This window comes from Bufo bufo, chromosome 8 (assembly GCF_905171765.1).
Source record: "Bufo bufo chromosome 8, aBufBuf1.1, whole genome shotgun sequence".
Lineage (NCBI taxonomy): Eukaryota > Metazoa > Chordata > Amphibia > Anura > Bufonidae > Bufo > Bufo bufo.
The window spans coordinates 59,909,232-59,933,174 of record NC_053396.1 but is presented as its reverse complement, the minus strand read 5'-3'; the positions used below and the strand labels follow the sequence as shown (position 1 = coordinate 59,933,174).

Below are 23,943 nucleotides of genomic sequence, written 5' to 3'. Positions count from 1 at the left end.
CCCAGTTATCTGCCAGGACATGACGTACTTCATTGTGGGCCCTGTCATAGGTCCCAATTATTCTCCCGATCTCGCCTGCAGTCTCTCTGTTTTTAGGGGAGAGTAGTTGCTCCCTATTGGTGCTCAGGTCATGCTGATAGGCCTGCTTATGAGCCAAATCAGCAGTTCTCTGTACTGGCTTTGTATGTGGCACGATTTTTCTACTGTCCTCAGTGGATGGCAAAGTGCACGGCCATCTTCTGAGTGATGTTCCTGTAACCAGCTGTAATTTTGTTGCTCTCATTGAGCCCAGCATTGGATACATTATTCTTGTCCAGAGGTTTGATCCTTGCAGGCATCTGTGTTATGGTGGCACAGCACATACCATATATAATGTATTGCTTAATGCGCTCTATGATGCCTGTTTCTCATCCTCTGTATTAGAGGTCTTATCATTTAAGTGTGTTCACCTGACTAACAGACAAATATATATATTTTTTTAACATAAAAACTGTGTTCAACCTATGTAGTCACTGTGAACACGTAGTCACTGAGGCCACCCTGCCCTCATGACATTCTGATTTCTAAATATCCAAGATATGTTCCCCGATATGCCGCCTGAACTCACGTATTGTTTTCCGGACATATGGCGTTGAGGAGAAGTCAGGTGGATACACAGCTAATTGTCCTACTGAATAGACTGTTAGAATTTGTATTATGGCAAGAAAAAAGCAGCTAAGTAAAGAAAAACGAGTGGCCATCATTACTTTAAGAAATGAAGGTCAGTCAGTCAGCCGAAAAATTGGGAAAACTTTGAAAGTAAGGGCTATTTGACCATGAAGGAGAGTGATGGGGTGCTGCGCCAGATGACCTGGCCTCCACAGTCACCGGACCTGAACCTAATCGAAATGGCTTGGAGTGAGCTGGACCGCAGAGTGAAGGCAAAAGGGCCAACAAGTGCTAAGCATCTCTGGGAACTCCTTCAAGACTGTTGGAAGACCATTTCAGGGGACTACCTCTTGAAGCTCATCAAGAGAATGCCAAGAGTGTGCAAAGCAGTAATCAAAGCAAAAGGTGGCTACTTTGAAGAACCTAGAATATGACATATTTTCAGTTGTTTAACACTTGTTTGTTATGTATATAATTCCACATGTGTTAATTTTCCGTGTGGGTCATAAAAACTGTGTTCAACCTATGTAGTCACTGTGAACCACACATGACCTTATAGTCAGCCTACTACAGCCTGTCTAAGGTGAAGACAAATAAGTCACAGGGGCCTGATGAGATACACCCAAAATTATTAAAAGAGCTTAGTGGTGAGCTGGCAAAACCGTTAACAGATTTATTTAACCAATCATTAGTAACAGGAGTCGTCCCGGAAGATTGGAAATTGGCAAATGTTGTGCCCATTCACAAGAAAGGTAGTAGGGAGGAATCGAGCAACTATAGACCAGTGAGTCTGACATCAATAGTAGGCAAATTAATGGAAACCCTATTAAAGGATAGGATTGTGGAACATCTAAAATCCCATGGATTGCAAGATGAAAAACAACATGGGTTTACTTCAGGGAGATCATGTAAAACAAATCTTATAGATTTTTTTGACTGGGTGACTAAAATAATAGACGGTGGAGGTGCAGTAGACATCGCATATCTAGATTTTAGTAAGGCTTTTGACACTGTCCCACATAGAAGACTTATCAATAAACTGCAGTCATTGAGCATGGACTCCCATATTGTTGAGTGGATTAGGCAGTGGCTGAGTGACAGACAACAGAGGGTTGTAGTCAATGGAGAACATTCAAAACAAGGTCATGTTACCAGTGGGGTTCCACAGGGATCTGTACTGGGACCAATTTTGTTTAATATCTTCATAAGTGATATTGCAAAAGGCCTCGATGGTAAGGTTTGTCTTTTTGCTGATGACACAAAGATATGTAACAGGGTTGATGTTCCTGGAGGGAAACGCTAAATGGAAAAGGATTTAGGAAAACTAGAAGAATGGTCAGAACTCTGGCAACTGAAATTTAATGTGGATAAGTGCAAGATAATGCACCTGGGGTGTAAAAACCCAAGGGCAGAATATAGAATATTTGACACAGTCCTGACCTCAGTATCTGAGGAAAGGGATTTAGGAGTAATTATTTCAGAAGACTTAAAGGTGGGAAGACAATGTAATAGAGCAGCACGAAATACCAGCAGAATGCTTGGATGTATAGGGAGAGGTATAAGCAGTAGAAAGAGTGAAGTGCTTATGCCGCTGTACAGAACACTGGTGAGACCTCACTTGGAGTATTGTGCGCAGTACTGGAGGCCATATCTCCAGAAGGATATAGATACTCTAGAGAGAGTTCAGAGAAGAGCTACTAAACTAGTACATGGATTGCAGGATAAAACTTACCAGGAAAGGTTAAAGGACCTTAATATGTATAGCTTGGAAGAAAGAAGAGACAGAGGGGATATGATAGAAACTTTTAAATACATAAAGGGAATCAACTCGGTAAAGGAGGAGAGCATATTTAAAAGAAGAAAAACTACCACAAGAGGACACAGTTTTAAATTAGAGGGGCACAGGTTTAAAAGTAATATAAGGAAGTATTACTTTACTGAGAGAGTAGTGGATGCATGGAATAGCCTTCCTGCAGAAGTGGTAGCTGCAAATACAGTGAAGGGGTTTAAGCATGCATGGGATAGGCATAAGGCTATCCTTCATATAAGATAGGGCCAGGGACTATTCATAGGATTCAGATATATTGCGCAGACTAGATGGGCCAAATGGTTCTTATCTGCCGACACATTCTATGTTTCTATGTTTCTACATATGATGTTTTTTTTGGTCATACACCCTTTTGTGTATTTTTAATACAGGCGACTAATAAACTTTTGTTGTGTTAGTTTTAACATCCTAAATTATATTTTCTTTACTTACTAATAAGGACGTATACCTTTTTACCACCTATTAAGTTTCCTTCAGTGATTAATAAGTATTTTTACATCTAATTTGGGGAATGGCAGGCTTTTTATCTGGACATATTAACAATGAACAGTAGATGGGTAATCCCAGTGAAGTATTCTCAGAGAAAGAAGTATCTTTTTCTTCGTATACTTTAGCATCTCCTCGGCCTTTAAACAGGTTACACGTGTCTACAAAAATGTTGTTAGGTCCTGGTGGGAGGTTCAATCACTAGACACCTACATCAAAAATAAGATTGTCCCCCGGGGCCTGCGTAATCCTATCATCCCAGCGGCTCGTCTCAGGTCTACCGATTTTATAAAAAAAATAGGAAAAATAAGCCATTGAGTCCTCAACGAGACTAATGAAACTCCTCTTAGAGGAAGAGAAAAACGTTTTATCAGCGGTTGAATGTGAACTGAAGGAGACTATTGAAATTACAAAAAACTTCAGTACTCACTCCGATTTCAATAAAAAGGAAACTCTCCTTCAATTATCAATAGAAAAATACACGGCACAGTTTAAAGAAAAAAAGCACACTCTGTTTAACATGGATATCAAGGATTTCAAAGAAGGAAAGATCTTTGACTATAGTGTTAAACACTCTGATGCACTTGAAATAGATACTGAAGCATCAACATCTGAGTGTGTGACTGAGCCTGAATCATCATGGAAAGGATTTAGTTACCAGACGCTTAGAAGACCGTACGGTGGTAGAAGTAGGGGTCGAGGCAGGCGAAGATGTGGGGGTAGAAGTGGAAGGGGAGGTTTTTTAGACAATACCCCCCGGTAAAGTCTGAACACAAACAAGCATTGATACCTCACTGTCCCGACCAAAAAAGTCGACCTTCAAATTATAAACCTGTCACCCCGTAGTCTGACGGACACTGAGATGCAAGTGTTACATAGGGGCCTTTCGTTTGTCCCCATCCGGAGATTTGATCTCTTTGGCTGGATAAAAGACCTGCACCTTTTCGCCTGCAAACTTAAATGGCAAAAAATCTTCATTACCCATGATCGCCGTAGATGCGAAGAATTGGGGATAGATGAAAATGATTTCTCTGACCTGCAGCTCCTGGCGGACCTCTGAACGGAGGGCCAATAAGAACCAGGAGAATGCCCTTTTACGAACCTACAACTTCAATCAAAAAAAATGCCCCCCCTAGGTAATGGTACCCCAATTGACACATTTGTATCGGTAGTCACCAACAAACTCCAGTCTTTGGAGTCACCAATTTGCAGGTCAGAGAGGAAGGTTCTCAGAGGGCTCCAGCAGGACAGTAACGTTATTATTAAACCTTCTGATAAGGGTGGGAATATTGTCATCCTAGGGCACAATCAATATCAGAATATGTGCCAGAAAATTCTGAGTGACAAACAGACGTATAGACAACTACCGTCTGATCCCACACCAATCTTTAAGAAGGAATTGTCATCCATCCTATTAAGAGCCCTTGAGAACAAACTTATTAATAAAACTGAATATCCGATCATGACCGTTTTTTATGTCCTACCCAAGGTGCATAAAGGTTGCGACCCTTTAAAGGGCAGACCAATTGTGTCTTACTGCCAATATTAGTACTTATGTGGACATCATTCTTAGGTCCTTCGTTACCAGCTTACCCGCATACATGAGGGATACGATGGACGTTTTGTGCCGCCTTAATGGTATCCACTGTGAAAAAGAGACACAACTGGCTAGCCTGGATGTTGAGGCCCTCTACAGTTCTATTCCTCATGACCTTGGCTGTAGAGCGGTGCTCACCTTCCTGCAACAGAGGGGGGAACATTGTAGATGACACAGTGCATTTCTGATGGAACTTTTGGGGTTTATTTTGACACACAATGTGTTTCTGTTTGACGGCTCAGGGGAGTGGCAATGGGTTGTCCCTGCGCCCTGACTTTTTCTAACCTCTACCTGGGCTGGTGTGAGAGAGAGACTGTGTTCAGTGACCACTTGGAACACTTTACATCTTCAATCCCTCTATGGATCAGGTACACCGATGATGTACTGGTCCTGTGGATAGGTAGTAAGACAGTTTCAGGAGTTTGTCACGACCCTGAACAAGAATTGTCTTGGTCAATTCTTCACATCCGAAATCAGCGAAAACCAAATCTCCTTTCTTGACCTGTCTATCACCTTGAGTCCTTCTGACCAAATTGTTACGAACATTTTTAGGAAGCCCACCGCCACCAATAATCTCCTGAGATGGGATAGCGGTCATCCGGCAACCTTAAAAAGGGGAATCCCGAAAGGGCAGTACCTAAGAGTCAGAAGGAATTGCTCTAAACTAGCAGATTTCAGATCTGCTGCTAAGGAATTGCAGCAGAGATTTGTTCATCGCGGCTACCCTCACAGGGTGCTTAAGAAGGCCTATCAACATTCTTTGAGCATCAATAGGGAGCAACTTTTCTCCCCTAAAAATAGAGAGACTGCAGCGAGATCGTGAGAATCATTGGACCTATGACAGGACCCATGATGTACATCATGTCCTGGCAGATAACTAGGACATTTTGAGATCAGACCCTGATATTGGTAGCCTGATTCCTCCGAGATCACTTATTGCCATAGCCAAAACATACGGGGTCTCTTAGTTCACAGTTTTTTATCAGAGTCCCAAACATCAATATTGGCTATGGAATACCATGACCGGCACTTTTTCGTGTGGGTCATGTAAGTTTTGTAAATACATCAGCAAAAGCAAATCCTTTTTTGGAAGTATGCCCAACAAAACTTACGATTATAGATTGTTCATCAACTGCAAATCAACGGGGGTGATATATTTACTAACATGTATCTGTCGCATTAAATATGTCGGGAAAACGATACGTGAGTTCAGGCGGCGTATTGGGGAACATATCTTGGATATTTCCAAATCAGAGGACACACCCATTGCTCGTCATGTGACAGAATGTCATGAGGGCAGGGTGGCCTTGATGAAGTTTCAGGGCATTGAACAAATCAGGACGTCAGTAAGAGGGGGTTATGTGGATCACATTTTGTTGCAGAGAGAGGCTCAGTGGATTTTAAGATTACACACTATTAAACCCACTGGCCTCAATGACGCTATTTTATATACTTCTTTAATTTAGTCCCTCCCCTCCACATCATTTCGTGGGCTTTTTTTTCTCTCTATACCACCTGGTTTATTGGCAATGCTAGTGTGGATTTTATGTCTACATATACACATGGGGCCACTCTTTTTCAGGTTATTGCCCACCATTTCATATTTCTTGGAAGGCAGGAAAATCGAGTATGTGGGCAACAATATATTTTTGTGCTCGCACTTTATAAAAAATATAGGAAAAATCAATATATGGGACAGTTAATGCCGCCTTTTTGTACATGTCTATGGCCACCTAGAGTCCATGAATAGCCTTCCTCTGCTGTATATTTGTTGAATGTCTGGTGTTTTACATCTGTTGTTGACCCGCTCCATATATGTCATCTGTTACCATTATGCCTAGCCTATGGACACTACAATGGCACTTGATGACCTACTTTATACTGATATCCCATTTTTATCTGGGATCATATGGGATCACCTTATTGTTTCTTTACTACTTCTATCTCCAGCTGTCATGGGCCGCCGTAAATATTCCCCCGAGTATTCTCAGTGCGGTTACGCTTTCCCCCGAGGTGTACATCGCTCCTCCCGCTCTCCAGCTGACCAGTGACGTTAGAGCTTTGTCTTTCGCTAGGTTGGCACATAGGCGGCCGCTTTACGGCCATCACAGTGCCGAGGCTTACATCAGAGCCACACTAGAACGCCGACTCTCACACTAGAGAAGTGAGGCTTAGGCAGGCTTGAGTTTCTGGTGCGAATTACATCAATGGCTCCTGAGGAAGTGTGCCAACTCAGCACAAATAAAAGCGTTGTGCCTTCCAACTACCATGTTTCCCTCCACCGGTCTAATAGGATTGTGACGAGATGCGAATTCTCTGTCAACCCTGCACCGGGGTGAATGGAGTACGTGTAACTCTATCCCTAAGTTCCTCATTAAGGACTGAGTGTAACTGTTCAAATTGGTTAGCCCAGTGTCTGCAGCGCACCAGGGGCCGATCACCATGCACTCTACACTAATCTAAAACCTAAACTTGCAGCTTGCAGACACTGGGCTAACCGATTTGAACAGTTACACTCAGTCCTTAATGAGGAACTTAGGGATAGAGTTACACGTACTCCATTCACCCCGGTGCAGGGTTGACAGAGAGTTCACATCTCGTCACAATCCTATTAGACCGGAGGAGGGAAACATAATAGGATCTACTCCTCAGGACTGAGATACACTATGGGAAAGACTGCAAATAAAAGCAGTAACCATTAACAAAAGAAGTGTATACTGTCGCCAAGCACTAGAGCACTTTAATTTTAGATACCTTTTCTTTTCTATCTTCCCGTTAATTTTAAAGAATACCTAATAAATGTTATATTTTATATTTTATATTTGACCTTAAACGGGAAACCATTAGCCGTATGGCTATCTGAACCCTAATAATTTAGATCCCGGGTCCAAAGGGTCCCTGAAGGGAAATTCCAACTACCATACCTCTGCCAGTATGCGCTGATGTTTGGCTGCTTATGAGCCACATCAGCAGTTCTCTGTACTGTCTTTGTATGTGGCATCATTTTTCTACTGTCCTCAGTGGATGGCAAAGTGCACGGCCATCTTCTTAGTGATCTTCCTGTATCCAGCTGTAATTTTGTTGCTCTCATTGCGCCCGGCATTGGATACATTATTCCTGTCCAGAGGTTTGATCCTTGCAGGCATCTGTGTTATGGTGGCACAGCACATACCACATATACAGTCAGGTCCATAAATATTGGGACATCGACACAATTCTAACATTTTTGACTCTATACACCACCACAATGGATTTGAAATGAAACAAACAAGATGTGCTTTAACTGCAGACTCTCAGCTTTAATTTGAGGGTATTCACATCCAAATCAGGTGAACGGTGTAGGAATTACAACAGTTTGCATATGTGCCTCCCACTTGCTAAGGAACCAAAAGTAATGGGACAAATGGCTTCTCCGCTGTTCCATGGCCAGGTGTGAGTTATTCCCTCATTATCCCAATTACAATGAGCAGATAAAAGGTCCAGAGTTCATTTCAAGTGTGCTATTTGCATTTGGAATCTGTTGCTGTCAACTCTCAAGATGAGATCCAAAGAGCTGTCACTATCAGTGAAGCAAGCCATCATTAGGCTGAAAAAAACAAAACAAACCCATCAGAGAGATAGCAAAAACATTAGGTGTGGCCAAAACAACTGTTTGGAACATTCTTAAAAAGAAGGAACGCACCGGGGAGCTCAGCAACACCAAAAGACCCGTAAGACCACGGAAAACAACTGTGGTGGATGACTAAAGAATTCTTTCCCTGGTGAAGAAAACACCCTTCACAACAGTTGGCCAGATCAAGAACACTCTCCAGGAGGTAGGTGTACGTGTGTCAAAGTCAACAATCAAGAGAAGACTTCACCAAAGTGAATACAGAGGGTTCACCACAAGATGTAAACCATTGGTGAGCCTCAAAAACAGGACGGCCAGATTAGAGTTTGCCAAACGACATCTAAAAAAGCCTTCACAGTTCTGGAACAACATCCTATGGACAGATGAGACCAATATCAACTTGTACCAGAGTGATAGGAAGAGAAGAGAATGGAGAAGGAAAGCAACTGCTCCTGATCCTAAGCATACCACCTCATCAGTGAAGCATGGTGGTGGTAGTGGCATGGCATGGCCATGTATGGCTGCTAATGAAACTGGTTCTCTTGTATTTATTGATGTTGTGACTGCTGACAAAAGCCGCAGGATGAATTCTGAAGAGTTTCGGGCAATATTATCTGCTCATATTTAGCCAAATTCTCCAGAACTCATTGGATGGCGCTTCACAGTGCAGATGGACAATGACCCAAAGCATACTGCAAAAGCAACCAAAGAGTTTTATAAGGGAAAGAAGTGGAATGTTATGCAATGGCCAAGTCAATCCTCTGACCTGAATTCGATTGAGCATGCATTTCACTTGCTGAAGACAAAACTGAAGGGAAAATGCCCCAAGAACAAGCAGGAACTGAAGACCGTTGCAGTAGAGACCTGACAGAGCATCACCAGGGATGAAACCCAGCGTCTGGTGATGTCTATGCGTTCCAGACTTCAGGCTGTAATTGACTGCAAAGGATTTGAAACCAAGTATTAAAAAGTGAAAGTTTGATTTATGATTGTTTTTCTGTCCCATTACTTTTGCTCCCTTAACAAGTGGGAGGCACATATGCAAACTGTTGTAATTCCTACACCGTTCACCTGATTTGGATGTAAATACCCACAAATTAAAGCTGACAGTCTGCAGTTAAAGCACATCTAGTTCGTTTCATTTCAAATCCATTGTGGTGGAATAGAGCCAAACATTTTAGAATTGTGTCAATGTCCCAATATTTATGGACCTGACTGTAACTTATTGCTTAATGCGCTCTATGATGCCTGTTTCTCATCCTCTGTATTATACATGTAGGTCTTATCATTTAAGTGTGTTCACCTGACTGACAGACAAATAATAGGTTTTTGAACGTAAAAACAGTGTTCAACCTATGCATTCACTGTGAACCACACATGACCTTATAGTCAGCCTACTACATATGATGTTCTTTTGGTCATACACTCTTTTGTGTATTTTTAATACAGACGACTAATAAACTTTTGTTGTGTTAGCTTTAACATCCTAAATTATATTTGCTTTACTTACTAATAGGTAGGACGTATACCTTTTCACCACCACCTATTACTTTTCCTTCAGTGTAACAATCATGTCCGTCTCCAAAGTGGAATGGAAACTGAACTGATGCAAACTGATGCATTCTGAGCGGATCCTTTTCCATTCAGAATGCATAAGAATGCAAACTGATCCGTTTTGGACCGCTTGTGAGAGCCCTGAACGGATCTCACAAACGGAAAGCCAAAACACCAGTGTGAAAGTAGACTAACATGTGTTGGTGTTCAGAGGCGGTTCTAGACTTTGTGAGGCCTTAGGCAAAACTCGAACATGAGGCCACCACGAAGATTGTTGGGATGCTCGTGATCTCCCGTACGGCGCCCCGGCTCAGTCCTCAAGAAATAAGCTGTGTCAACCACCGCACGGAGCGGTGGTGTTGTCAACACTCCCCCTCCATGTATCTCTAAGGAAGACTCAGAGATACACAAGTGCTGTATCTGCGGCTCTCCCATAGATACATGGAGGGGGTGTGTTGACCACCGCTCTGGGCACAAGGAGATCCGGAGTACCATACAGGAGATCGTGGGGGATCCCAACGGCCAGACCCTCCCCTAACCCCCCCCCCCCCCCCCCCGATCAGACACTTATCTCCTATCCTTTGGATAGGGGATTTATTTTCCTATCCCGGAGTACCCCTTTAATAATCAGTGACATCACAGTAAAAGGCTAATATGCACAGTGACAAAACCGTACAGGGCTTGTATTTACAGTGCATGTTAACACTTTGCATTAACCCTGGCCCAGTTCTCTAAATCAACCCTCCCCCCACAGACCGCATTTTGCTGTACTTGCTATACAGCAGCACATACCTGTCACATCCAGGGCCTCCAGGTGACCTCTCCTCGGATGTAGATCTTCTCTGTCATCATCTTCTCCATTAAGTCCGGACACTTCTCTCAGCCGTGCCTCGTCTCTGCAGAGTGTGACACACGGACATCTTAGCTTCCTCACATTTCTATCAACATCCCCCAACCTGGAGTCCCTATAGTGTTATCCTGCTGCTTGCTGTGCCCCCAATACCCCCAAATACTATCCTGAAGAAATATTAGTGCCCCCATAGTAATAGTACTCTTCATAGTCCCACCAGTAGTGATTCCCTTCTAGAATGCTCTCATTAGTAATACTGCCCCACACACTGCCCCCCATTAAGTAATTTTCCCCCACACTGCCCCCATTAAGTAATTTGTCCCCACACTGCCCCCATTAAGTAATTTGTTCACCACACTGCTCCCATTAAGTAATTTGTCCGCCACACTGCCTCCATTAAGTAATTTGCCCCCCACACTGCTCCCATTAGGAATATTGCCCCCCACACTTCCCCCATTAAGTAATTTGTCCGCCACACTGCCCCCATTAAGTAATTTGTCCCCCCACACTGCCCCATTAAGTAATTTGTCCCCCCACACAGCCCCATTAAGTAATTTGCCCCCCACACTGCCCCCATTAAGTAATTTGTCTGCCACACTGCCCCCATTAATTTCCCCCCCACACTGTCCCACATTAAGTAATTTGCCCCCTCACTGCCCCATTAAGTAATTTGTCCGCCACACTGCCCCATTAAGTAATTTGCCCCCCACACTGCCCCCATTAAGTAATTTGTCCGCCACACTGCCCCCATTAAGTAATTTGCCCCCCACACTGCCCCATTAAGTAATTTGTCCCCCCACTCTGCCCCATTAAGTAATTTGTCCCCCCACACTGCCCCATTAAGTAATTTGCCCCCACACTGCCCCCATTAAGTAATTTGTCCCCCAACACTGCCTCACAAATTTGCCCACACACTGTTTCATATTATGAAATTTCCCCCCAACTTGTACTTGTCTGCTGATCTGCTAAGCTGCTGCGCGGGCATGAGTTCAACTTCAGTCACTTGAGACCGCAACCCCATCCTGCGCCGCGTAATCCCACGAGACCCGTGACCTCCCGCGGGTCTCGCGGGATTACGCACCGCGCGACTGTGTTGCGCTCTCAAGTGACTGAATTCATGACCGCACAGCGCAGCAGCCTAGCAGATTAGTGGACAGACAATTACATGGGGGTGGGGAATAGCATTCGGGGCCTGGAATGTTTTGACCTAAGGACGCTCCCAGCTCACACCGCCGCAAGTACTTGCGGCGGTGTCCGGTGGGAGCCAGAGCAAGGCCCCCACCATTGCGAGGCCTTAGGCGGCGGCCTAAGTGGCCTAATGGAAGAGAAACATAGAAACATAGAATGTGTCGGCAGATAAGAACCATTTGGCCCATCTAGTCTGCCCAATATATCTGAATCCTATGAATAGTCCCTGGCCCTATCTTATATGAAGGATAGCCTTATGCCTATACCATGCATGCTTAAACTCCTTCACTGTATTTGCAGCTACCAATTCTGCAGGAAGGCTATTCCATGCATCCACTACTCTCTCAGTAAAGTAATACTTCCTTATATTACTTTTAAACCTTTGCCCCTCTAATTTAAAACTGTGTCCTCTTGTGGTAGTTTTTCTTCTTTTAAATATGCTCTCCTCCTTTACCGAGTTGATTCCCTTTATGTATTTAAAAGTTTCTATCATATCCCCTCTGTCTCTTCTTTCTTCCAAGCTATACAGATTAAGGTCCTTTAACCTTTCCTGGTAAGTTTTATCCTGCAATCCATGTACTAGTTTAGTAGCTCTTCTCTGAACTCTCTCTAGAGTATCTATATCCTTCTGGAGATATGGCCTCCAGTACTGCGCACAATACTCCAAGTGAGGTCTCACCAGTGTTCTGTACAGCGGCATAAGCACTTCACTCTTTCTACTGCTTATACCTCTCCCTATACATCCAAGCATTCTGCTGGCATTTCGTGCTGCTCTATTACATTGTCTTCCCACCTTTAAGTCTTCTGAAATAATTACTCCTAAATCCCTTTCCTCAGATACTGAGGTCAGGACTGTGTCAAATATTCTATATTCTGCCCTTGGGTTTTTACGCCCCAGGTGCATTATCTTGCACTTATCCACATTAAATTTCAGTTGCCAAAGTTCTGACCATTCTTCTAGTTTTCCTAAATCATTTTCCATTTGGCGTTTCCCTCCAGGAACATCAACCCTGTTACATATCTTTGTGTCATCAGCAAAAAGACAAACCTTACCATCGAGGCCTTTTGCAATATCACTTATGAAGATATTAAACAAAATTGGTCCCAGTACAGATCCCTGTGGAACCCCACTGGTAACATGACCTTGTTTTGAATGTTCTCCATTGACTACAACCCTCTGTTGTCTGTCACTCAGCCACTGCCTAATCCACTCAACAATATGGGAGTCCATGCTCAATGACTGCAGTTTATTGATAAGTCTTCTATGTGGGACAGTGTCAAAAGCCTTACTAAAATCTAGATATGCGATGTCTACTGCACCTCCACCGTCTATTATTTTAGTCACCCAGTCAAAAAAATCTATAAGATTTGTTTTACATGATCTCCCTGAAGTAAACCCATGTTGTTTTTCATCTTGCAATCCATGGGATTTTAGATGTTCCACAATCCTATCCTTTAATAGGGTTTCTATTAATTTGCCTACTATTGATGTCAGACTCACTGGTCTATAGTTGCTCGATTTTTCCCTACTACCTTTCTTGTGAATGGGCACGACATTTGCCAATTTCCAATCGACTCCTGTTACTAATGATTGGTTAAATAAATCTGTTAACGGTTTTGCCAGCTCACCACTAAGCTCTTTTAATAATTTTGGGTGTATCTCATCAGGCCCCTGTGACTTATTTGTCTTCACTTTAGACAGCAAACTTAGAACATCTTCCTCTGTAAAGACACATGCATCAAACGATTTATTAGTCATCCTTTCTAGAGGAGGTCCTTCTCCTTCTTTTTCTTTTGTAAAAACTGAACAGAAGTATTCATTAAGGCAGTCGGCTAGCCCTTTATTCTCTTCTACATACCTTCCGTCTTTTGTTTTTAATTTAGTTATTCCTTGTTTTAATTTCCTTTTTTCATTTATATATCTGAAGAATGTCTTATCCCCTTTTTTCATAGACTGAGCTAGTTTTTCTTCTGCCTGCGCTTTAGAAGTTCTTATAACTTGCTTGGCCTCTTTCTGCCTAATCTTGTAGATTTCCTTATCTTCATTGCTCTGGGTTTTTTTATAATTACAAAATGCTAGCGTTTTATTTTTAATGATTTGGGCCACTTCTGCTGAGTACCACAGTGGTCTCTTCCTTTTTTTGCTTTTACTGACAAGTCTAATGCAATTTTCTGTTGCCTTCAATAATTCACCTTTTAAGTAGTCCCATTTCTCCTGGACTCCATGTAATCCGTTCCAGTCTGATAAGGACTCATTTATGACTAATTTCATTTTTGAAAAGTCTGTTTTTCTAAAATCTAAAACTTTTGTTTTTGTGTGGTGGGACTCTTTCACAGTTCTTATATTAAACCACACTGACTGGTGATCACTAGATCCCAAGGTTTCGCCTATAATGACATCATATACCGAATCCCCATTTGTGAATACCAAATCCAAAATGGCCTCCCTCCGGGTTGGCTCCTCAACCACTTGTTGTAGAGATAACCCCAGTAGGGAATTTAGAATATCTGTACTCCTGGTAGAACTTGCTATTTTGGTTTTCCAGTTTATATCTGGAAGATTGAAATCTCCCATAATGATAACTTCTCCTTTCATTGTCATTTTAGCTATTTCTTCAACTAGTAGATCATCTAGTTCTTTAACTTGACCAGGTGGTCTATATATCACACCTACACGAGTTACTGCATGATTAGCAAACTGCAACGTAACCCAAACTGACTCTATGTTGGCCTCTGTTGGTGTTGCAAATCTTCTGGGGCTTCTTAACTTTGTTTATTCTAGACCTGCCCTCTCATTATCACCCTCTGGAGTCACATTAAGAGAGCTCTCTTCTAGTTATTATATTTGCTTTACTTACTAATAGGTAGGACGTATACCTTTTCACCACCACCTATTACTTTTCCTTCAGTGTAATATAGTAGGAGACCACTAGAGGGCAACATACCCTATCACAATCATGGAACTGGGGAAAAGAAGTTCATGAAGTTAATACAGTCCCTGTAAATAAGATTTGCACACTCCCAAATCCATGCTGATCTTTTCCTCTTGAGAATAGGTATACATCTTCTACATGTAAAGTGGCCTAAAACATATTGAATTCTAATTTCTCATTCGTCTCAATCATTTTGTAAACTGAGCTGCCATCAATTATATGACCTTGGGCATATCCCCAACCCCACAGGGATGCAATACCTTTTCACACCCTGACCAAACACACACTAGAAGAGAATGCTTATAATACATGGTATCATACCACAGATCTTAGCCACAAGCTTGAAACTACTGCTCCTAAGGATACTTTCACACTCGCATGGACAGATCCGTTCAGATAATACTAACGTCTGCATCCATTCAGAACAGATCCGTTTGTATTATCTGTAACATAGCCGAGATGGATCCGTCTTTAACACCATTGAAAGTCAATGAAGGACGAATCAGTTTTCTATTGTGCCAGATTGTGACAGTAAAAACGGATCCGTCCCCATTGACTTACATTGTGTGTCAGAACGGATCCGTTTAGCTCAGTTTCATCAGACGGACACCAAAACGCTGCAAGCAGAGTTTTGGTGCCCGTCTCCAAAGTGGAATGGAAACTGAACTGATGCAAACTGATGCATTCTGAGCGGATCCTTTTTCATTCAGAATGCATTAGAATGCAAACTGATCCGTTTTGGACCGCTTGTGAGAGCCCTGAACGGATCTCACAAACGGAAAGCCAAAACGCCAGTGTGAAAGTAGACTAACGTGTGTTGGTGTTGCAAATCTTCTGGGGCTTCTCAATTTTGTTTATTCTAGACCTGCCCTCTCATCATCACCCTCTGGAGTCACATAGAGAGAGCTCTCTTCTAGTTCTATGTAAAGATCTGTTACTCGATCCACATAAAGGGGTTGTCCCATGAAAAATATTCTACAGTTTTCATCACCTGTATCTGAATACTTTTGTAACCGCATGTAATTAAACATTTAGCATAGCCACTGAGGTATTCAATAAAATGTATCTGTATAGCGCACCATCAGTTTGTTTTTTTCTTATTTCTTTGTCTTGCTCACTGAGAAGGCCGCACACGCTCAGTTTCATCCTTCAACTGCCTTCTCAGCTGTGATAGGGAGATCTGAGACACGCCCCCATAACTGCAGCAGAAAAGACACTCCCCTTGAGCTTTCAGAATGATATCAATTTAGCAGAGCAATGTATGAGGAGATCTCTGGATCCATGTGAGGTACAAGGCTGGTTCTAGATTTTTTAGAAAGAGGTTGTCATGTCCTATATGAAGTCTGATTTTCGGATTTTACATTAGTCATAGGAGAGTGCATGCAGTACTTTTTTCAGTCTGGAAAAATGGATCTCTGATGGAAATGGCTCAAACGGATGCTAAATGCGCATAACTGATGCAGAGGATCTGTTTTTTCACAGGATTTATTTATTTATTTTTTCTGTTCTTCTGATGGGCCTAAATAAAAAAATTTAATCAACCCCCAAATCCTCAAATTCAAAATAAACAATGAAAAAAATTAACATCGTAGGCATTGCCGTGTCCAAAAATACCCATGCAATTAAAATATTTTTAAAAAGTTATTCCACAAGGTAAATGGCAAAGTCAATATAGCCAGTTAGAAAAATTTTTCATCACTTCACCTCCCCCAAAAAATTTGTATTAAGTGATGAAAAAGTCATATACACCCCAAAATGGTATCAATAAAAACTACAGATCTTCCATCCAAAAACGGACCCTCACACAGCTCCGTTGACATAACTTTAAAAAGGCTATGGAGGTCAGAATATGACGATTAAAATAAAAAAATACGTTTTTCCAAAGTTTTGGTTTTGTTTCCGAGTATTACAACACAATAAAAACGATACAAATACGGTACCACCAGGGGCAGATTGGCCATAGACCTTACAGGGAAGTTTTCCCGTGGGCGGATGCCCAGGGGGCCACCTGGGCCCTCCTCATTGCCAGCCAGTGGAAGTTTTTTGTGATGAATAGTGATGTCGCGAACATAAAATTTTCAGTTCGCGAACAGCGAACGAGAACTTCCGCAAATGTTCGCGAACTGGCGAACCGGGCGAACCGCCATAGACTTCAATAGACAGGCGAATTTTAAAACCCACAGGGACTCTTTCTGGCCACAATAGTGATGAGAAAGTTGTTTCAAGGGGTCTAACACCTGGACTGTGGCATGCCGGAGGGGGATCTATGGCAAAACTCCCATGGAAAATTACGTAGTGGACGCAGAGTCGGGTTTTAATCCATAAAGGGCATAAATCAACTAACATTCCTAAATTGTTTGGAATAACGTGCTTTAAAACATCCAGTGTGTGTATACGATCAGGTATGATGTTGTATCGATCAGGTAGTGTAAGGGTTACGCCCGCATCACAGACATTGACAGACCAAACTCCCCTTTTAATGCACCGCAAACAGTTCATTTGCACAACCGCAAACTCCCCATTTGCACAAGGTTGGATACCAAGCTAGCCACGTCCCGGTGATGTCATTGAAGGTTTCTTCCTCCACCCAGCCACGTACAACACCAAGGGTCCCCGAAAGGTCAATTGAATTGATTTTTCGAACGGGGAGATGGTTAAAAAAACGCTGGCTCCCTCCCCTTTGTTTTTATCCACGGTGACTGCGTCTGCGCCGTGCAATTTACTGTCACACCCGATATGAGTGGTATTTTCTGTAGTACTATTCTCATCAGTTTAATCCCTCTAACGTCCCTAATCTGGGTGCCATTTATTGAATAGATTTTTCGAACGGGGAGATGGTATCAGTGGTTGGCACTGGCAGTGGGCACACTACAGTCAGTAGAAGCGGGCCTGACACACACTGGCAGCAGGCAAGCAACTGAAATTACACTAAAGTGTAAAAATTAAATGCCTTATTTATCGGCAAGCTACTGTGCCACCCGGTATGAGTGGTTGGCACTGGCAGTGGGCACACTACAGTCAGTGGAAGAGGGCCTGACACACACTGGCAGCAGGCAAGCAACTGAATTTAGACTACTGTCTAAAAATTAAATGCCTTATTTATCGGCAAGCTACTGTGCCACCCGGTATCAGTGGTTGGCACTGGCAGTGGGCACACTACAGTCAGTGGAAGCGGGCCTGACACACACTGGCAGCAGGCAAGCAACTGAATTTAGACTACTGTCTAAAAATTAAATGCCTTATTTATCGGCAAGCTACTGTGCCACCCGGTATCAGTGGTTGGCACTGGCAGTGGGCACACTACAGTCAGTTGAAGTCGGCCTGACACACACTAGCAGCAGGCAAGCAGCTGAAATTACACTAAAGTGTAAAAATTAAATGCCTTTTTTATGCAAAGTCCTGTGCCAGCCGGTATGAGTGGTGGGCACTGGCAGTGGGCACACTACAGTCAGTGGAAGTCAGCCTGACACACACTGGCAGGCAACTAACCTTAGATTAAAGTGTAAAAATTAAGTGCCTATTTTTTAAGCAAAGTCCTGTGCCACTCGGGATGACAGGGGTGGGCACTGGCAGTGGGCACACTACAGTCAGTTGAAGTCGGCCTGACACACACTGGCAGGCAACTAACCTTAGATTAAAGTGTAAAAATGAAGTGCCTTTTTTTTAAGCAAAGTCCTGTGCCACACGGGATGACAGGGGTGGGCACTGGCAGTGGGCACACTACAGTCAGTTGAAGTCGGCCTGACACACACTAGCAGCAGGCAAGCAGCTGAAATTACACTAAAGTGTAAAAATTAAATGCCTTTTTTATGCAAAGTCCTGTGCCAGCCGGTATGAGTGGTGGGCACTGGCAGTGGGCACACTACAGTCAGTGGAAGTCAGCCTGACACACACTGGCAGGCAACTAACCTTAGATTAAAGTGTAAAAATTAAGTGCCTATTTTTTAAGCAAAGTCCTGTGCCACTCGGGATGACAGGGGTGGGCACTGGCAGTGGGCACACTACAGTCAGTTGAAGTCGGCCTGACACACACTGGCAGGCAACTAACCTTAGATTAAAGTGTAAAAATGAAGTGCCTTTTTTTTAAGCAAAGTCCTGTGCCACACGGGATGACAGGGGTGGGCACTGGCAGTGGGCACACTACAGTCAGTTGAAGTCGGCCTGACACACACTAGCAGCAGGCAAGCAGCTGAAATTACACTAAAGTGTAAAAATTAAATGCCTTTTTTATGCAAAGTCCTGTGCCAGCCGGTATGAGTGGTGGGCACTGGCAGTGGGCACACTACAGTCAGTGGAAGTCAGCCTGACACACACTGGCAGGCAACTAACCTTAGATTAAAGTGTAAAAATTAAGTGCCTTTTTTTAAGCAAAGTCCTGTGCCACACGGAATGACAGGGGTGAGCACTGGCAGTGGGCACACTACAGTCTGTGGGCCTGCAGCTCCTCACACACAGGCAGGCCAGGCAACTGCAATATGTATATAAAGGGAAAAAAAAAAGCAGACTAATGTTGCAGCCCTAAAAAGGGCTTTTTGGGGTGCTGTCAGGACGCTGTCCTTACAGCAGAGATCAGATGAGTCTTTCAGGACTGGAGTGGACACTGAATTCACTAGCCTAGCTATCGATTTCCCAATTAAATCAGCAGCAGTTACAGTCTCCCTCCTCTCACTAAGACTGCAGCTTCAGAATGAATCTAAAATGGATGCTGTGCAGGAGGTGGGAGGGTCTGGGAGGGAGGGTATGCTGCTGATTGGCTGGAATGTGTCTGCTGACTGTGAGGTACAGGGTCAAAGTTTGCTCAATGATGATGTATAGGGGGCGGACCGAACATCGCATGTGTTCGCCCGGCAGAGGCGAACGCGAACAAGCTATGTTCGCCGGGAACTGTTCGCCGTCGGATAGTTCGGGCCATCTCTAGTGATGAACTGTGGTAATTGGTTCTGTTGGAGTGGTATAATGTGCCACAATATGGTATTTATGGCCCTGCCTTCCATGAATTTGGACCCAACTACAAAATGGGGCCACTTTTAGTATTTTTTCCAGGGCCACTTAAAGTTCCTAGTCCGCCCCTGGGTATCACCATAATCATACTGACCTGGAAAATGAAGCACACAAGTCAATTTTACAACATAGTGAACTCTGTAAAAACAAAACCCATTTTTTCCAGCTTTCCACTACAAACTATGCAATATTAAATGGTGCCATTAGAAAGTACAACTTGTCTGGCAAAAAACAAGTCCTTTTTACGGCAATACGAAGGAAAAATAAAAAAGCTATGGCTCCATCAGCAAGGGGTTAAACCTGAAACCCCACCTCTTCAGAAATCCCTACATCCTATGACTTAATCTATATGTTTTTTCTTGGCTCAGCATATGCCAAGATGTGTCATGAGAGATGAAAAATGAAAAAAAAACTAAAAACATGATTTTGAGATATTGTGTCATGAGATGTCTCTTATGTGTCAATGTGGGGTCGCCCAATGGTTGTGTTGTAACTTGAATTCTTTCATGGGTTTTGCTAGCATGTTGTGATAATATCAAAATTGTTTTTAAGAGAAAGGGTTTGATCTCTCCATTACCTGTGCACAATCCCCACAGTGCATGAGGGAGCAGCAGAGCCACTCTGAGCACTCCAACCATCATCATTGCTGCAGCCACCACTCCCCACTCCCTTCCATACTTACAGTAGCTGCTGCCCAGACTGCTGTAAATTCATTCAAAAAACTTCTAGCAGGAATAATAAAGGATTGGCACAACATTGAGTTACCTGTATATAAAAATATGCTCCAGAACTCTTATTATATGGGAATGCCAATACTCACTAAGACAGATATGTCAGGATAGGGGTCAGACCCTCTTCAAATGCTTTATCATATGTACAGTGGTCTTGAATTAATGACATTTTTTTCTGGGACATCGCTGTACATGTACGGTGGAAGTCCGGTCTTTAAAGATGGCAAACAGCAGGTTCCATAACTGTTGGATTTCCTCTGGTTTAAACAGCAGAGATACGAGGCTACTGTCTGAAATTTGTGATAATGCTGATCACAGACATTTAACCCCTCAGATAATGTTGTCAAATATGACCACAGCATCTGAGTGAGCTTAATCTGGAAGCCACGTGCTTCCCCGTCCGGGATACCTTTCCCTGGCTAAGATTGGGGAAGGCATTCTGTAGTAGTAACAGGCCTGAGCCTCTACAAGGCAGGTGACAGCACTGCTTTGGAATATACTGAACCCTGTATTCTGTAATGGATAGACATCCATTACAGAATACATGTTACAATCTAATTATTGCATGCTACAGTCACCTATGGTAATCATCAAAAAAAAAATGTAAAAAATAAATAAATATATATATATATATATATATATATATATATATATATAAAACTAAAGACAGCTGACCGGCTCATGCGCAATTTGAAAAGCTGTTCCTCTGCCCATAATGGACAGTGCAGTGCGCAGGTGCGGGCCAGTTCCCAGTCTGACTTCTTCTCTTGCCGCTCGTGACATCCACCGGCTGGAGGCAGAGAAGGAGGTAATAATAGGACAGAAGGGCGGGCCAGAGGGCTGAAAGAGGTGTGTTTTTCTGGGCACTTCGCCCCGTAACGCCGCCTCTGGGCACCTTCAGAAGCTCATTTGCATACGTAAAAAAAGTATTTTTTTCAATATCTGGATGAGGGACATATAAAACAAAGGTAACATTGTAATGAGGGTCAAAGAGTCTATAACCTGATCTGAGCGGTCTAAAACGCTCAGATTAGGTGAAAGACTCCCTTTAAGGGGTCAGCATATGGTAATGAAAAATAACATTTTTTTTTGTGGGTGCTGTGGAATGGACAGACGGATGACGGCCGCACACAGTGTGCTGTCCTCCTCTTTTGGGGTCCCATTGAAGTGAATGGGTCTGTATCGGACGGGCAAAAAATGGGGATCAGATGTGAGCAAAAACCATGGTCATGTGCATGAGCCTTTCCCTCATACTGACTTTACATTAGCAGGTCCAGTAAAATTGTATGAGGTGGATGAAAAACGTGTGATCGCCAAATGTAACTGTGCTATAGCATTACACCATACTGATGACAGTTTTCTATGTATTTTAGGGTTGTAGTTCTTTTTGGGTGTGTTCAGACACAGTGAAATGAGGTAATGAGTGATAAAAATAGTTTTACAGCTTTTAATGTCTTGTATCACTGAACTGGCCCCCTGTGATAATGGTTAATGTCGGAGATTATCATAGAAACAAGGAATGAGGAAGTTCTTCAATTGCGAAATTTCAAGGTAACAATACTGTGCAAAAGGAAACAAAGTTGACTTTGGAAATTCTAAAGACTTATGAAGAAAGCTCTCCACCCTTACAGGTAATAGGCGGTATAAAAACTTGTCACTCAGAGGCAAAGTCACATAGCAAGCTTTGGATGTGGTGGCAGGTCACAGGAAGCTGCTGCCTGACAGGTAAGTCTCAGGCTTCTCTTACCTTATGCAATTGCTTAAAATGTTTCTGTCTCTACTACCTGACACCCTGTGAAAACAGAACAGCAAGCCTATGAAATGTGAGATTGTTGTATCTACCAGCATAACCAGCAAAAGCATTGAATCATGTAACCATGTGACTGATATCTTATCTTAAAAAATAACTCTAAAATGTATGGCATGACCAGGAAGGCTAGACTAGAAAATTATTCTTAGTAGATGTATATGACTAACAATGATTTTCTTATGGTGGGATATTTAAAGGGGTTATCCAACGTCTCCAACAGCCCCCCTTCTCCCCCATGTGCTGGGCCCCTCGCAGGTAATATACTTACCCCACTCCCTGCATCACTCCTGGATCCCGCACCGCCGCTGCTGCTTCTCCCTGTACACGGATGAAAACATTCAGTGTCGGGGGGGGAGCAGCCAATGGCAGGCAGGGACGGGGACGAGCTTACCTAGTATCGCGGGTGATGCTAGGGAGGCTCGTCCCTATCTGTGAGGGGCACATAGGGGGGCTGTTGGAGACGTTGGATAACCCCTTTAACCTCTTAGTCCAGTCTGTTTATGGCCTTAATAACCAAGTGATTTTCTTATTTTTTTTCATTGTTGCCTTACAAGAGTTATAACTTTTTTATTTTTCCATCTATGGTTATAGTTTTAAATAGTGCCATAGTGCGGTATAAATAACTTATTGATAAACCTTTATTAACTTTTTGGAATGCAAGGGGAAAAACAGTAATACTGCCACTGAGTTTTTTTTACGTTATACAGTAAATGTTGTTGCATTTATTTTTTGGCATAAATTACATAATAACTATTCTCTTTGTTAGTACCATTTCAGTACAGTTCAAATTTGGTGACGAATAAGTAAAAAGCAGCAGTTCTGGCTTTTTTTTTTTACGTGGTTCACAGTAAGGAATAAATTACATGATAATTTTGTAGTGCGGGTCGTTACAATGCGATGATACCAAATACAGTTGCAAGAAAAAGTATGTGAACCCTTTTGAATGATATGGATTTCTGCACAAATTTGTCATAAAATGTGATCTGATCTTAATCTAAGTCACAACAATAGACAATCACAGTCTGCTTAAACTAAATGTTTTTATTGAACACACCATGTAAACATTCACAGTGCAGGTGGAAAAAGTATGAGAACCCTTGGATTTAATAACTGGTAAACCTCCTTTGGCAGCAATAACTTCAACCAAACATTTCCTGTAGTTGCAGATCAGACGTGCACAACGGTCAGGAGTAATTCTTGACCATTCCTCTTTACAGAACTGTTTCAGTTCAGCAATATTCTTGGGATGTCTGGTGTGAATCGCTTTCTTGAGGTCATGCCACAGCATCTCAATCGGGTTGAGGTCAGGACTCTGACTGGGCCACTCCAGAAGGCGTATTTTCTTCTGTTTAAGCCATTCTGTTGTTGATTTACTTCTATGCTTTGGGTCATTGTCCTGTTGCAACACCCATCTTCTGTTGAGCTTCAGCTGGTGGACAGATGGCCTTAAGTTCTCCTGCAAAATGTCTTGATAAACTTGGGAATTCATTTTTCCTTCAATGATAGCAATCCGTCCAGGCCCTGATGCAGCAAAGCAGCCCCAAACCATGATGCCCCCACCACCATATTTCACAGTTGGGATGAGGTTTTGATGTTGGTGTGCTGTGCCTCTTTTTCTCCACACATAGTGTTATGTGTTTCTTCCAAACAACTCAAATTTGGTTTCATCTGTCCACAGAATATTTTGCCAGTACTGCTGTGGAACAT

General features: G+C 42.8%; 1 protein-coding gene across 2 annotated transcripts in view; it reads left to right on the top strand.

The window, feature by feature from the left end:
- The first annotated feature begins 21,888 nt into the window (after positions 1-21,888).
- The window catches only part of LOC120977746, a 61,610-nt gene continuing 59,555 nt past the window's right edge, over positions 21,889-23,943 (top strand). Inside the window, exons 1-2 of one of the 2 annotated variants that reach the window (XM_040405834.1) lie at positions 21,889-21,977; positions 22,058-22,151. The gene's annotated coding sequence lies outside the window, so the exon portion shown is untranslated. Of the gene's footprint in view, positions 21,978-22,000; positions 22,152-23,943 lie in introns of those variants that run through there. The other variant, XM_040405833.1, reaches the window with a different exon arrangement.